The sequence below is a fragment of the Chlorocebus sabaeus genome, chromosome 22, assembly GCF_047675955.1.
Source record: "Chlorocebus sabaeus isolate Y175 chromosome 22, mChlSab1.0.hap1, whole genome shotgun sequence".
NCBI classification, from domain to species: domain Eukaryota; kingdom Metazoa; phylum Chordata; class Mammalia; order Primates; family Cercopithecidae; genus Chlorocebus; species Chlorocebus sabaeus.
This window is the reverse complement of record NC_132925.1, coordinates 46,733,406-46,748,102: the sequence shown is the minus strand read 5'-3', so window position 1 is coordinate 46,748,102 and position 14,697 is coordinate 46,733,406.

Genomic DNA, 14,697 nt, shown 5'->3' with positions numbered 1-14,697 from the left:
TCCCTTGGAGTTTAGGGGTGTATGAACATGAGGACAGGTGCCTGACTCACCCAAGAACCTGGATGGCAGTGCTTTCCATGGCAGCCAGGAACAGGGAGCAGGAAAGTTGCCTGCAGGTACCGCCAGTCATGGCAAGGACATTTGATGTCTTCATGTCAGTGGACAATAGGGTAGAGGTCTGGTCATGAGTCATCCCAGAAGGACCCCAGCCCAAAGCCTGCCTGCCAAAGGGACTGTAGACAGGAGTCTACAGTCCCTTAGGGGACAGGAGTGGAGAGCAGAGGTGGGAAGGAGGAGTGCTCATTGGCAAGTCAGGGCATGGTGCAGTGGGTGTCCCTTGGGCGGTGGCTCTAGAACCACAGCACCCGCAAATGGAAAGGGCTTTGCCATTTTCCTCATATCCTAGAGGATCCAGAGCATGGAGGGTGGAAGTGCAGACTGTGCCCTCTCTCTGCCCTGCACTGGTCCCGAGGCCGAGTACCATGCCACGGCCTGGGGAAGGGAGACCTGAGGGTCCTCTGGAAAGGCTGTGGTGGGAGGAGAGCAGTGCCCTGTGCCACTGTACCTGGGAGGGGGGCGGAGCTGTATGCCACTGTACCCAGGAGAGGGGGGCAGAGCTGTGTGTATTGTACCTGGGAGGGGGCGGGGCAGAACTGCGTGCACTGTACTCAGGAGGGGGCAGGGCGGAGCTTTGTGTATTGGACTCAGAAAGGGGGGCAGGTCTGTATGTACTGTATCCGGGAGGGGGAGTGGCAGAGCTGTGTGTACTGTACCCAGGAGGGAGCGGGGCAGAACTGTGTGTTCTGTACCCGAGACGGGGCGGGGCAGAGCTTTGTGTACTGTACCCTGGAAGGGGCGGGCAGAGCTGCGTGCCACTGTACCTGAGAGAGGGCAGAGCTGTGTATACTATACTAGAGAGGGGGCGGGGTGGAGCTGTGTGTACTGTACCCGGGAGAGGGCGGGGCCGAGTTCTGTGCACTGTGCCGGGGAGGGAGTGGTGCCCAGCTGTGTGCACTGTACCCGGGAGGGTGCAGGTCCGCAGCCTTCTGGACGTCATGTGGTTTCGCCTTAAGCAATGAAGGAATAAGTAGTGTTTAGGATCTTGCATTTAACCTAAGAATGTATTGTGACCATTTTTCCGTATAGATAAACTTCTACAGCTACATTGTCAGTGCTTAATTGACACATTTATTTAATTCCTTAAAAGAAATTGGGTATTTGTAAGGATTCTTCTTTATTCAGTCTGAAACTCAATCTCACATCAGCAGCCATCACACCAAAGTCTAATAGAAATTAGGACTAAAATGTGGATATTGGTTTCTATTATTTTTATTTAACATTTTCCTGCAGTTTCTAGCTACTTCAATTACATATGAACCATAAATAAGAGGTATAATTCTTATAAGTGAAGAAACAAAATTATAATTATATGCAAATAATATGTTTATATATCTATGCTTCCCAAGAGTATCAAAGAAAAAATAACTGGAATTAATTAAGAGGCTTCAGTCTAAACACAATTTTACTCAAGTGAATTTTCTGTATAACGTAAGTAACCAGTACCATTGAAAAAGAGATCATTTACATAGGGACAGAAAATATTTAAATATTTGAAAGTAACATTTACCAAAAAATTTTAAGACTGCTATAAATACATTTACTATATTTTGCTGAAAAGAAAATCAATGGAGAACTGTATTTCTGGATAAGAACACTTAATATATTTTAAAACGTGTTGTGACAACTAAGCATATTTATAAAATTTTCATCATCATATGCCATCAGGGAAATGAAAATTAAAACAATGAGATACCACTGCACACCTATTAGAATGGCCAAAATTCAGAACACTACAACACCAAATGCTGGTGAAAAAGTGAGGCAGAAAGAACTCTCATTCATTGCTCATGGGAATGCAAAACGGTACAGCCACCTTGAAAGATACTTTGGCCATTTCTGACAAAGCTACACATACTGTTACTATATAATTTGGCAATTTTGCACTCTTAGGTATTTACTCAAATTATTTGAAAACTTATGCCCAGAAAAAATTGCACACGAATGTTGATAGCAGCTTTATGCATTATTGTCAAATCTTGGAAGCAACCAAGTTGTCCTTTAATAGGCGAATGGATAACTAAATGGTAGTACATCCATACAATGAAATATTATTCAGCAATAAAAATAAATGAGCTATCACACCATGAAAAGACATGGAGAAATGTCTTAAGGGCTTAAATGCATGTTACTAAGTGAAAGAACTCAGTCTGAAAAGGCTACAAACTGTATGATTCCAACTACATGATATTCTGGAAAAAGATAAAACTATGGGGACAGTAAAAAGATGAGTGGTTGCCAAGGGTTCATGGGAAGAGAAGGATAAATACATACAACACAGAAAATATTTAGGATGATGGAGCTGCTCTACCTGACACTATAATGGTGAATACATGACATTATATATTTGTCAAAACCCACAAAATGTACTCCACAAAGAGCAAACCCTAGTGTAAAGGGCAGGTCATCATAAAGTATGTATGTTCATTCATCAGTTTAAAGAAGTGTACCCCACTAGTGCAAGATATTAACAATAGAGGAAACTGGGGAGGTGGGTATAAACTCTGTACTTTTTGTTTAGTTTTTCGGTAAACCTAAAACTGCTCTAAAAAAAAAAAAAGCTATTAATTAAAAGAAAAAAACTATCCAGTCACAAAAAAGCATGGATAAATATTCATTGCTAAGTGAAATAAGTCAGTCTGAAAAAGCTACATATTGCGTGATTCCAATTATATGACATTCTAGAAAAGAAAAACCTATAGAGACAATTGAAATATGAGGGGCTGGGGGTTGGTTGAGCAGGGGAAGCACAGATTTTTTATTGTGGTGAAACTATTCTACATGATACTGTAGTGGTGAATGCGACACTATGCATTTGTTAAAGCTCATAGAACTTCACAGCACAAAGAATGAACCTTAATATATTCAAATTAAAGAAACAGTCATTTAGGAGGTGGAAGGATCCCAATGTAGGATGCAGGATATGACAAAACAATCTAACTGTATTACAAATGTATGAAACCACCTCACTGAAGGGGATGAAGGAAAATGGCACTGACCTAAGTAACTTTAGAAATGAGTGGAGACTGAAAATATAATAAATATATGTCAATAAAAATATATATCAACTCTTTCTTAGACAATTTACTGATTTAATGTAATTCAAAATCTCCAGTAAAATTGTTTTTTCCAAAAAAATCACAAAAATAATACAGATTATTTTTAAAAGAGGAGGAATAGCTAAGTAAATATTGGATAAGCAAAGCTGGGAGGTGAATTTCCATAACTGGTTATAGGCAAAAAGAACTTTACAAAATCATAGGACTGTTGATAAAGTTGTTTCCCATTGGCATTCAGTATAACACTTCTAAGTTAATGGACTGGATGGTGGGAGCCAAGTTTCTCACTGTTGGAGTGGGATGTTTCAGTTAAGCAAGGGAGGAAGCTAGAATGATCCATGTGACAATGGATTAGAGTTGGAGACATCAGCATGAACTTAGGTTTAGCTTAATATAGATGTAATTGGTTATACAGAGAGATTCACACATATGGATAGATGATGGATAGGTCAATAGATAGATGTATGTGATTTGTATACACACCTACTTCCTTGTTCTGTCAGCTGAGCAGACCTCGAAGCAATGACACTCCAGCAGCAACAAGAACAGCTGGGGCCCAGGTATTGGTTTCTAATACTCTCCAATGAAAGGAACCAAAGCTCATGGGAAAAATGACTGGTTTTAGGACTAGGGCAGGAAATATACCAAATCCAAAACCAAAACCCCTATGATGATGGGAGTATTTAAAAGGACAGAGGCACTACCTGGAAGAGTTCCCAATGAACCTTTGAATGGCAAAATAAATAGTGTAGCATCAAGTTACAACCCCCCCTTAATGAGTTGCAAAATAAATGCCCATAAGTCCATACTGATATAGACAAGTGATTGAATAAAGAACTTAGTAGGGTTGGGGAAGGGAAAAGACAAATCTATAGAGAATTCCAAATAATTTAGATACTCTGCCCTCAGGAAGGTAGGGCCTAGCCCCCACCCCTTAAGTGTGGGCTGCACATAGTATCTTCCTTCTAAAGATTATGGTGGAAATGGGAAAAAAGGACTAACTGCAGTAGAGAAACCTGACAAATCCTACCTCTGCCAGGTGACCATAGTCAACGTTAGTAGTGGTTTGAGTCATGTTGAGAGCAAGTGCCCTTGATAGACATGATGAGAAGGGTACTTTTCCTCTGTGGTCTTCCTCCCTAGCACACCTCATCTTGGTCTAATCATGAGAAAAATACCAGACAAATCTCAGTGGCAAGACATCCTGCAAAATATCCGACCAGTATGCCTCAAAAATGTCAAGGTCATCACAAGCAAAGAACGTCTGAGAAACTGTCACAGCCATTAGGAGCTGAAGGAGGCATGATGACTAGTTGTAATGTGGCACCCCGATAGGATCCTGGGACAGCAAGAAGGCCATCACATAAAACCGAAGAAAATCTGAATGGAGTATGGGTTGTAGTTAATAATAATTATCAATATTGGTTCATTAATTGTAACAAATACAAGGTAATTGTAACTAATTTAAGATGTTAGTAATGGGGAACTGGGTACCAAGTGTATGGGGAATATCAGTAAGAGCTCTACAATTTTTCTGTAAATATGAAACTATTCTAAAGTTGAAAATTTACTTAAAATTATATGTCAACTCTTTCTTAGCCAATTAAGTAATTTTAATGTAATTCAAAATCCCCAGTAATTTTTTTTCCAAAGTGGAAAACTGATCACAAAATTATGCAGGTTATTTCCCAAAGAGGAGGAATAGCTAAGTAAATATTGGATTAGCAAAGCTGGGGAGTGAATTTCTATAAGTGATTTTAAAACACGTAAAGGGACAACCTTAAAACAATATGGTCCTGATGCAAAAACAGAGCAAGGAAATGGAATGCTTGACCCCAAAACAGGCTTGAGAGCTTGCCTCTATAAAGGTGGCTGCTCTGAAGGACCAAAAAAAGAAGGAATTGCCATATTTGCAGATGTATCAGGCATAGAATCATTCAAAAAGCATCTCATTTTATTTTAAAATGTGGTCTGAGGAGCAGAAGGCTATTGGTAGCACTCCTCAGATCATGGCTGGCTCTCATCCTCACTCCATGCAAGGTTCCTTCTGGTTCTTTTACGTTTCCCCCTTATCCTTCATCCTGACCTTACCTCCCCAGCAGTAGCCAATCCAGTGTGTTTGGTTTATGTCTTTAGAAAAGCAAGTACTTCTGAAAAATAGGTAGTATTGTTTTATGTATATATTTTCAGCTTAGATAAATGGTAATATCCAGTAGGTCTAAATGTATTTCTTTCCTTTTTAGCCCAACAATACGCATCTTCAGATGAAGCCATGTTGCTGTATGTGCTCTAGTGTAAGGCTTTGGGCTGCTGCATGGTGTCACGTAGAATGCGCCCACCATGTGGATCGCTCCCTTCCTCTAGCAATGGAAGTTGCCTCGCCCTTCCCAGTCCCACGTGTGATACTACGATGAAATAACTTTCTGGTTCTCGTTTCTTGTGTATGTGTGACTTTCACCAGGATTGACAGGAGGGTGGGTGCTGGGTCATAGGGCCACTCATACTTGATTTCCTGAGTGCTACCAGCTTGCTCTTCATAATAAATGCACAGCGCACATTACAGCCAGCTGTGCACAGGGCTTCCATGACCTACATTCTCCCCAACATGTGTATTACCCAATTTCCTCATTTTTCCCATTGAACAGGAATATGTTGCATCCTGTGGATGCAGTGTTTTCGTTTAATTACTGAAAAGGCTGAGCACTGCTCCCTCTTCTTCTCTAGTCCAGCTTCTTCAACGGACAGCCCATTCATATTTTTGCTCATTGTTCTATTGAATTTCCTGCCTTTTTTGACCATCTTGTTATGTTATCTTCTTTATTTATGATGTTTTATAGATTGAGAGGGCACAGATGTAGTTTTGTTACACAGATATATTGCATAGTGTGCAGGTGGGCTTTGAGTGTAGCCATCGCCTGAACAATGACATTGTACCCACTAGACAGTTTCTCACCCCCACCCCCAGTCCACCCTCCCACCTTTCTGAGTCTCCAGGGTGTATTACTTCACTCACTAGGCCCATGTGTACACATTATTTAGCTCCCACTTAAAAATAAGAACAAATGTCCTGACTTTTGCTCATTGATTTGCATGAGTCCCTGGTATATCCCAGATTCGCCCCTCTGGCTGATGGCTGTCTTTCTGCCTTACTGTGGAGATCAGCAGGCCATGGCTTACTTGAGACAATGTGGGGAGACTAGAGTTACCCCCAAAGTCCTCCTCCTCCACCTCTGTCTTGTGCTAAGGGCCTTCCTCCTCCACCTCTGTCCTGTGCAAAGGGTCCTGCCCTCTCTTCTACTCAAAAGTGCCAGTGCTCCATCTCCCTGCCAGTTCTCCAAGCACCAGTCACAGCCAGTGGCCCCAGGGGGTCTCACTGCTTTTAGTGTTGGTTTGACAAATCCATCCACCTCCCTCCGGCATTGGTGTATCTCTGAGGCTATCTTGAAGCAGTGACCCTGTGCTAATTTGACATCTTACCAAGAGACAGAAGACAGTGTGCCACATGCCAGTTTTACAGGGAAAAAGATTCAGGAGAAAAGTATTTAAGTACTTTTCACATTGTATATTGAAAATATATTAAAGTTTTTTTTTTAAATTTTTTATTTTAAGGGAAAACGTAATTATTGTGTTTGTCACATCTAGTGGTTGAAAGCTGCTCTTCTTGTTTTCTCCAAGTCCTTATCATTTTCTTCGTGGGTGGCAGACCTCACATGAGGCCTGTACCATTAAACAGAACCCAGGGTCATGGCAACAACTTGAGTGCTTCTGCACCATGGGCTGTGGGAGCGAAGGATTGAAATCTGAATGATTCAAGAATAACGCAAACTGTAGTTCCTGTGTACCGAATGGCCTGTGATTCATTATTTTTGTGAAGAAATATACAAAAGGAAGTGGAGTTGGTGTTTGGAAGTGGAGCTGGTGTTTTCCTTGTGAGTTTTTTTTCCATGACCGCACTTCATCAGAATCTCTGGGAGTGGGACCCAGGCGTCCTTGTTTTTAAAACTCTTCAGGTGACTTCAAGGACAGTCAAGGTTGAAAGCCACTGCCAACCTAGACAACTGGTTTTTAAACCCGGCTACACATTGTATTGCCCAAGAGGATCCTGCTTCCTGGCTCCCACTCCCAGAGGTTCCTATTTAATTGGTATGGAATACAGCCCGGGCACTGGGATTTCTAATGCTGCTCTAGTGATTCTAATGTGCAGCAAGGCTGAAGAGCCTTGGCTTTTGAGTGTGGCAGTTCCTCTCCCCTATACCTCTCACACCACTGTGTTCTTTGGTTTCATTCCATCTGATTTTTGAACTTCCCTTCCAATAGTCACTATTTATTTATTTTTGTCCTGAAGGCTCTTCTGGGATGTTGCATATGTTTATCTGTTGTTTATTCACCATTGCTTTTTGTATCTCATGCTTTTCTTTGGTACTTTTTCTTTTCCCTACACAACAGCTTCCTTTAGAAGTTCATTTAGCAGGAGTCTGGATGGAGCTATACATTTTCTGCACAGGTTTTAGAAAATGTATTTTTTTTTAATCTTCTGTACTAATGGTTTGGCTGGGTATGGAATTCTGCCTTGATGGGCTCTCCCACTCTGAAGGCATTGTTCCACTGCCTTCTTTCCTCCAGGGCTGCCAGCGAGAGGGCTCTGCCAGGCTGTTAGGTGTTTTATATAATGTCTCTTTTTTGTCCGGTTGCTTTTATGCTTTCTCTCTTTGCCTTTTGTTTTTGGCAGTTGCACTCATATAATGTTTGGGTGTCAAGTTATTTATTCTTAGCCTGCTTGCAGTTTTTTTATTCTTTCATCTTAGCATTCAAGTCTTAGCTCGACTCCAAAGCATGTTCAGCTATGCCCTCTGTGGATGTGTCTCTTCTCTCTCCTCTGAAATGTATGTTGGATGCCTTTAGAACCTCCCACATGTTTGTCTCCTAACCTGTCTTTCATATATTCCACCTCTTTGTCTATTCATTTGCACTATATTTGAATTCTTTACCTTTAAGCTATGTAATATTAATTTAATTTAATTTAAATATTTTTAAGGTAGGGTCTTTTTCTGTTGCCCAGGCTGGAGTGCAATGGTACAAGCATAGCTCACTGCAGCCTCAAACTCCTGGGCTCAAGCCTCCCATGTTGCTGAGACTACAGGCACATGTCACCATGTCCAACTAAGATTTTTTATTTAAAAAAAAATTTTGAAATAGGGATGGGATCTCACTATGTTTCCCAAGCTGGTCTCAAACTCCTGGACTCAAATGATTCTCCCACCTCAGCCTTCCAAAGTGCTAGGCCACTTAAAATTTAAATTTTGATGTTTATACTTACTTCAAGAAGTTGTATTTGTATTTGCTTCATTTCAAAATCTACATGTTTTATTTGTTTTCATATTTTCCTGTTCATGCTTATGCATTTTATTCCTTATTTTATCTTGTTAATAATTTTAAGCATATTGGCTTTATACTTGTTATTTAAATTTCTTGATATGCTAATCATTCTCTTCCTTTTTTTAGCTGACTCTTCCACTCAGAGACTCACTTCGTTATCATTCATATGGGAGTCCTTATCTTCTGGAGATGTGTATTGAAATATTTATTATTGAAATGGCATGGTGCCTAAGGTTTGCTTCAAAAGGATCGGGTGTTGAGGGAGTGGGTAGGGTATAGATAAAGCAATACTGGGTTCAGGTTTTGTAGTTTTTACTTATGAGCTCATCTTTACTGAAGACTTTTTCCTTTGGGAATTCTCGTGTTCTGTGTTGTGGAAGTATTGCTAGAGAGAAAATTTTTGTTTTCCTTAGCTACTTATCCTCATAAATTTAACAGATTCTGGATAAGATTTTAAAAAATTGATATCTTGTCTTTGAGATTTTGGCAACATATGGTTAGTATAAATTGGGATTCCACACCCTGCTTAGGAACCTAGGATTCTTTTACCCAGAGCTTCAGTAGACCTCAGCCTCTTTGTTGCTTCTCTGGGCTGCTGGAAGATTCATTTTAGTTCCCTTTTTCACCAATGGGCAGTTTTTCCAGGGTCCCAGTTTGTAACTCAAGTCTCACTTCTGGCTCTCAAATGCGGGGGTACAAGGGCAAGTCTCCATTATGAGCCAATGTTTATAAGGTCACCATTATATCAGTTATTTTTGTCTTTCAAGGTCAGTTCTATATTTATACATTTTCCAGCATTTCTATGTATGTGTGTATGTTTGTAGTCTGTGTTCTGCCATGCCATTGGTTTTTGATTGTATATAGGAAATAACTTAGCTTTTTCCATTTAAATTTGTAATCAAGACTTTTCTTAATTATCTTATTCTTGGATTTCTCAGATAGATAATATCGCTTGAATATGTTTATAAAAATAATAATTAAAATGTATTGTTTTCCTATAAACAATATTATCCATCATTGTTTCATTATTTCACCTATTATTTCAAATTATCCTCGGATAAATCTCTGAGTCATTATGAGTATCCACTCTGCAGGTGGAGGAATGAAGGCTTGGAGCTGTTAGGTGACTTGCCCAAGGTCATGTACTGTGAGTGGGACACGGGATTTGCAGCCTGGGTATAGCCACTTTGAGTCTGCAGAGTTAATGCCTACTCCATGGTACCTCCCTAAATGATTATGATACATTTGCTTTTTAAAAAAATTCCTTTTTTGGTGTTTTATTAAAGTGACTAAATGTTCCAGAACAGTCTTTCAGTACAAACCTCCTGTAGGATAGAAAAGTTGACCCACACCCAGTGTCCAGGTGCTCCTCCACATTCCCACCCTCACCTGAACTTAGGTTGAGGCCACGTGCCTGGAGCTGGCCAATGAAACGGGAGTGAGAGTGAAATTTCGTGTTCCAGGTGGCAGAGGCTGCCAAACCCACATCAACCTTACATGAGGAAGAAGTAAGCTTGCACTGAGGAAAGCAACTGGGGTGGGAGAAGGGTTTTGTTGTGACAGCAAGTGCCAGTTACCCAGCTTTTTCCTGCTACTTTGTAAGAAATAAATCTCTGCTCTTTACACATTGCTCAGTCTCAGATATTCTGTCATAGAGGCACAACATACACACACACACTACCTACACCTTTTCCTTCCTCACTGTCACCATAGTGTCCCCTCCTTTTGTCTAAAATCAATCCTTCCAACCCTGTTTCTCTCATTATCTGTGCCTTCTCTTCTCAGAACCTAATCAATTCATCTTTCTCAACCTCATATATTCAATCCTGTTCTCTTAATGGGATCCTCTTCATTTCTTTTATTTTACTTAAACATTCTTATCGTGATTATGATTTTTAAGGAGAGTCCTTACCCTTTAAATATGTACTGAAATATTTATGGTCTCAGTGGCATTGTGCCTGGGATTTGCTTCAAAATAATCCAAAGTTGAGAGAGGGAGTAGAGCACAGATGAAGTAAGATGGGCCAAGTTTTGGTACCTGTTGAGGCTGAGTGATGGGTACATGAGGGAGGTATCACACTCTCCTGTCTACTTTTCTGTAGAAATGTTTGAATTTTTCATAATAGGCAGCTTTTCTTGAAATGGTTCACAAAAATTAATAGAAGAAAAACTTTTTTAAGAAATTATTTTTCAAAAACAGGAGGAGAAAACAATTTTATTGCAATCCGTGAAACACACTTACCCCCAATGCCTCTTCATTTCCATCCTCCTTATCTCCCACTTGTTCAGCACTGAGGACTTCGAGGGTATTTTTGTTACATTGGGGCCTTCAAAGAAGGAGGGAGGGGCTGTGAGCCGATGAATGAAGGCAGCTTCTAGTAGCTGGAAAAGGCAAGAAAACAGATTCTCCCCTGGATCCTCTAGAGGAAACTCAGCCTCACTGATACCTTGATTTTAGCTTTGTAAGACATATTTTGGACTTCTGACCTCCAGTGCTGTAAAATAATAAATTTGTGTTAAGTCACTAAGTTGGTAGCAATCTGTTACAGCAGCAATAGGAAACTAGTATACATGTTTTACCACTGAATCAGAATATGGTCGTGGTCTGATACTGACTTCCCTTGTGGACAGCAGCAAATATAACACATAGGTTAAGACTTGGAACTCTTGAATAAGAGTCAGGTTAAAATCCTGGTTCTGCCCCACAGTAGCTGGGTGACCGTGGATAAGCCACTCAATCACCCAATGCCCCCGTTGCTTCCTTTGTAAATGAGAATAACAGTATTACCTACACACTAAAGTTGTTGGGAGGATTGAATGCATGAATATGTAAAAAGGACTGGGAACAATGCCTGGCACATGGTAGTGTCCAATAGATGTTAGTTATTATTATTAGCTGTTATATGATTCTGACCTATTCTCATCAACTAATTCACCTGTTCCTTTGCCAATACCATACTATTTTGATAGCTGGGAAAGGCTCAACTTACTATTGTTTCTTTTTACAGCTTTTTTCCTCTGACGTTTAATTCTCCATATAAAATTTAAAACATTTCATCCAATTCTAAGAAAGAAAAAAAAACAGCATTGATTTTAACGAATGGTGTTGGAACAAACTGGATGCCCATAATTAAAAATATAAATCTCAACCCTTACTTCACACTCTACACAAAAATTAACAAAAATGGTTGTTAACCTAAAGGTGAAAGCTAAAACTATAAAACTTCTAGAAGAAAATATAGGAAAACTCTATATGACTTTCCAGTAGGCAAAGATTCTTTAGATGGGACACAAAAATCATGAATTGTACAAGAAAACATTGATGCATTTTTTGCAATGGGCACTGTGATTTGTCACTAGACCCTTCTTCAGAAATTAAGTATTTGTGACCTCAGCTGTGAGAATTGCCACCAGCAGACAGCCCTCAGCCCTTGCAGATGGACCCTAAGGGACTGCCTTGGCTGAAGGAACTCCCCTGACCCTTACCCATGGGTACACTCATCCTCCAGGCAGCTTGCATCCGGCGACATTCAATGGGGACATCAAGGCCTGGCCCTATTGCCCCAACTCAGAATAGCTTTAGAAGGTCACCTTACCACCAGAATATCCCAGCGGGTCTACTGAAGCACAGTACTGAGGCTGAGTGGTCCTGCCTCTTTCCCTCCAACATCCCTAAAAGGCACACCTCATACACCTTCTGCACTCTAATTTCCATCTCAGAGTTGGCTTCCTGGGAATCCCAACTTGAGACACTGGCCCTCATTAAAATTAAAATCTGTTCTTTCAAGGACACTGTTAAGAAAATGAAAAGGCAAGCCACAGAATGGGAGAATACATTCACACTCAATACATATATTCATCAAAGACCTGTATCCATAACACACAAAGAACTCTTACTACTCAAGAATAGAAAGTCAACTCAAAAAAAAGGGTAAAAGTTTTGAACAGAAACTTCACAAAAGTATCTATGGCTGTAGTCAGTGAGAACATGAAAGCCCAATAAGGATAAGAATACGCAAACGAGCACAGAACATCCTGTGGTGCCAGGGAGCAAGGAGGGGCTCCAGATCAAACCAAAAGCCACAGTGATGGGGCATGTATTAGTCAGTTCTCACACTGTTGATAAAGACATACCTGAGACTGAATAATTTATAAAGAAAAAGAGGTTTAATGGACTCTCAGTTCCATGTGGCTGGGGAGGCCTCACAATCATGGCAGAAGGCAAAAGGCACATCTTATATGGAGGCAGACAAGAGAGAATGAAAACCAAGGGAAAGGGGAAACCCCTTATAAAATCATCAGATCTCATGAGATTTATTCACTACCATGAGAACAATATGGAAGAAACAGCCCCCATGATTCAATTATCTCCCACCAGGTCCCTCACACAACACGTGGGAATTATGGGAGCTACAATTCAAGATGAGATTTAAGTGAGAACATAGCCAAACCATATCAGGGTGTGACAAAAGGACCCAGCAACCAACTGAAGGAGCTCCCAATGGCCAAGGCTGGAAACTTTGAGTGACAAAATAATTAACTAAATAATTAATAATTAAATATGTAATGAAAATATTTAACAAAATAATTAGCTAAATTATTAAATAATTAATCCCATGAAGAATTGGATTATAATCCAAAGTATACAACAGATATCCATGAGTCCATACTGATATAAATAAATGATTAGATAAATAAATACACGGGGAAGAGTAGACAAATCCCCCACACAGGAGAACTCCAAATAATTTAGATAGCCATTCTCCTGGAAGGAGATAAGCATATTTTCCCTTTTTTAAAGTGTAGGCTACAGATAGTGACTTCCAAAAAAATGCAGCAGAGAAAGAGAGGGGAAAATTACTTTATGGTGGAGAAACCTACCAACACTGCCCCAGCCAGGTGACCAGGACGAATACCATCTGTGATAAGCCATGTTGATAGTGTGCACCCTAGATAGGATGGGATGGGAATAGCTCTTTCCGTCGGCAATCTTCCTTACAAAAACACACCATTCCAGTAGGATCATGAGGAACACATCAGATGAATTTCAGGAGAGGACATCTTACAGTATATCTGACCAGTAATCAAAGTGTCAAGGTCATCAAAAACAAGGCAAGCCTGAGAAACCCTCGCACCCAAGAGGAGATATGACTAATTATAATGTGGTACCCTGGATGGGGTTCTGAGACAGAAAAGGTATGTTAGGTCAAAACCGAGAATAGATCAAGCATAGACTTTAGTTAATAATGATGTATCAGTATTGGTTAATGTATCAATAATTGTTATTTCCGTACTAATTATTTATGACAAATATACCATGCTAATGTAAGATGCTAGGAATGGTAAATTTTGTGTGGGTTGTATGAGAACTCTCTGTGTTTTTTCCAACTTTTCTGTGAGTCTAAAACTATTCTAAAATAAAAACACTTAGTTTTAAGAATCCATTAAGCATATCATTAGTCATCAAGGGAATGCAAGTTGAAACCACTATGAGACACCACTCCACAGACACTAGAGTGGCTTAAAGGAAAAGGATCAGTGACATCAAGTGTTGACAGGGATGTGGGAGTGCCTAAAACCCTCACACACTTCGGGAAGGAATGTAAAATCCCACGACCAATAGGGAAACAATTTGATAATTTTTTATAAATCTAAAAAAACCCACTTGATTATTTGACCCAGAAATCTCACTTGTAGATATTTACCCAAGTAAAATCAAAGCATATGTCTATCCAAAGTCTTGTACATGAGTGTTCTTAGCAGTTTTATTCATTATAGTCCCAAACTGGAAACAACCCAATCAACGTCCATCAGCTAGTAGTGACTGGATAAACAAACTGTGGTCTATTCATGCAATGAGAGACCACCCAGCGATGAAAAGGAATGAATGACTTATGCATTCTACAACACAGATGGACCTCAACAACATTATGTCAAGCAAGAGAAACCCGGCAGAAAAGGGGGTGTACTGTATGCTTCCACTTATGTGAAATCCTAGAACACGCAAAAATAATCTGTAGAGATAAAAAGCAGATCAGTGGTTGCTGGGGCAAGGATGGGGAAACTGGCCTGACTGCAAAGGGACACAAAGGAGCTGGCCCAGTGATGAAATTATTCTCTATCTTAGTTGTGGAGGTGGTTACCC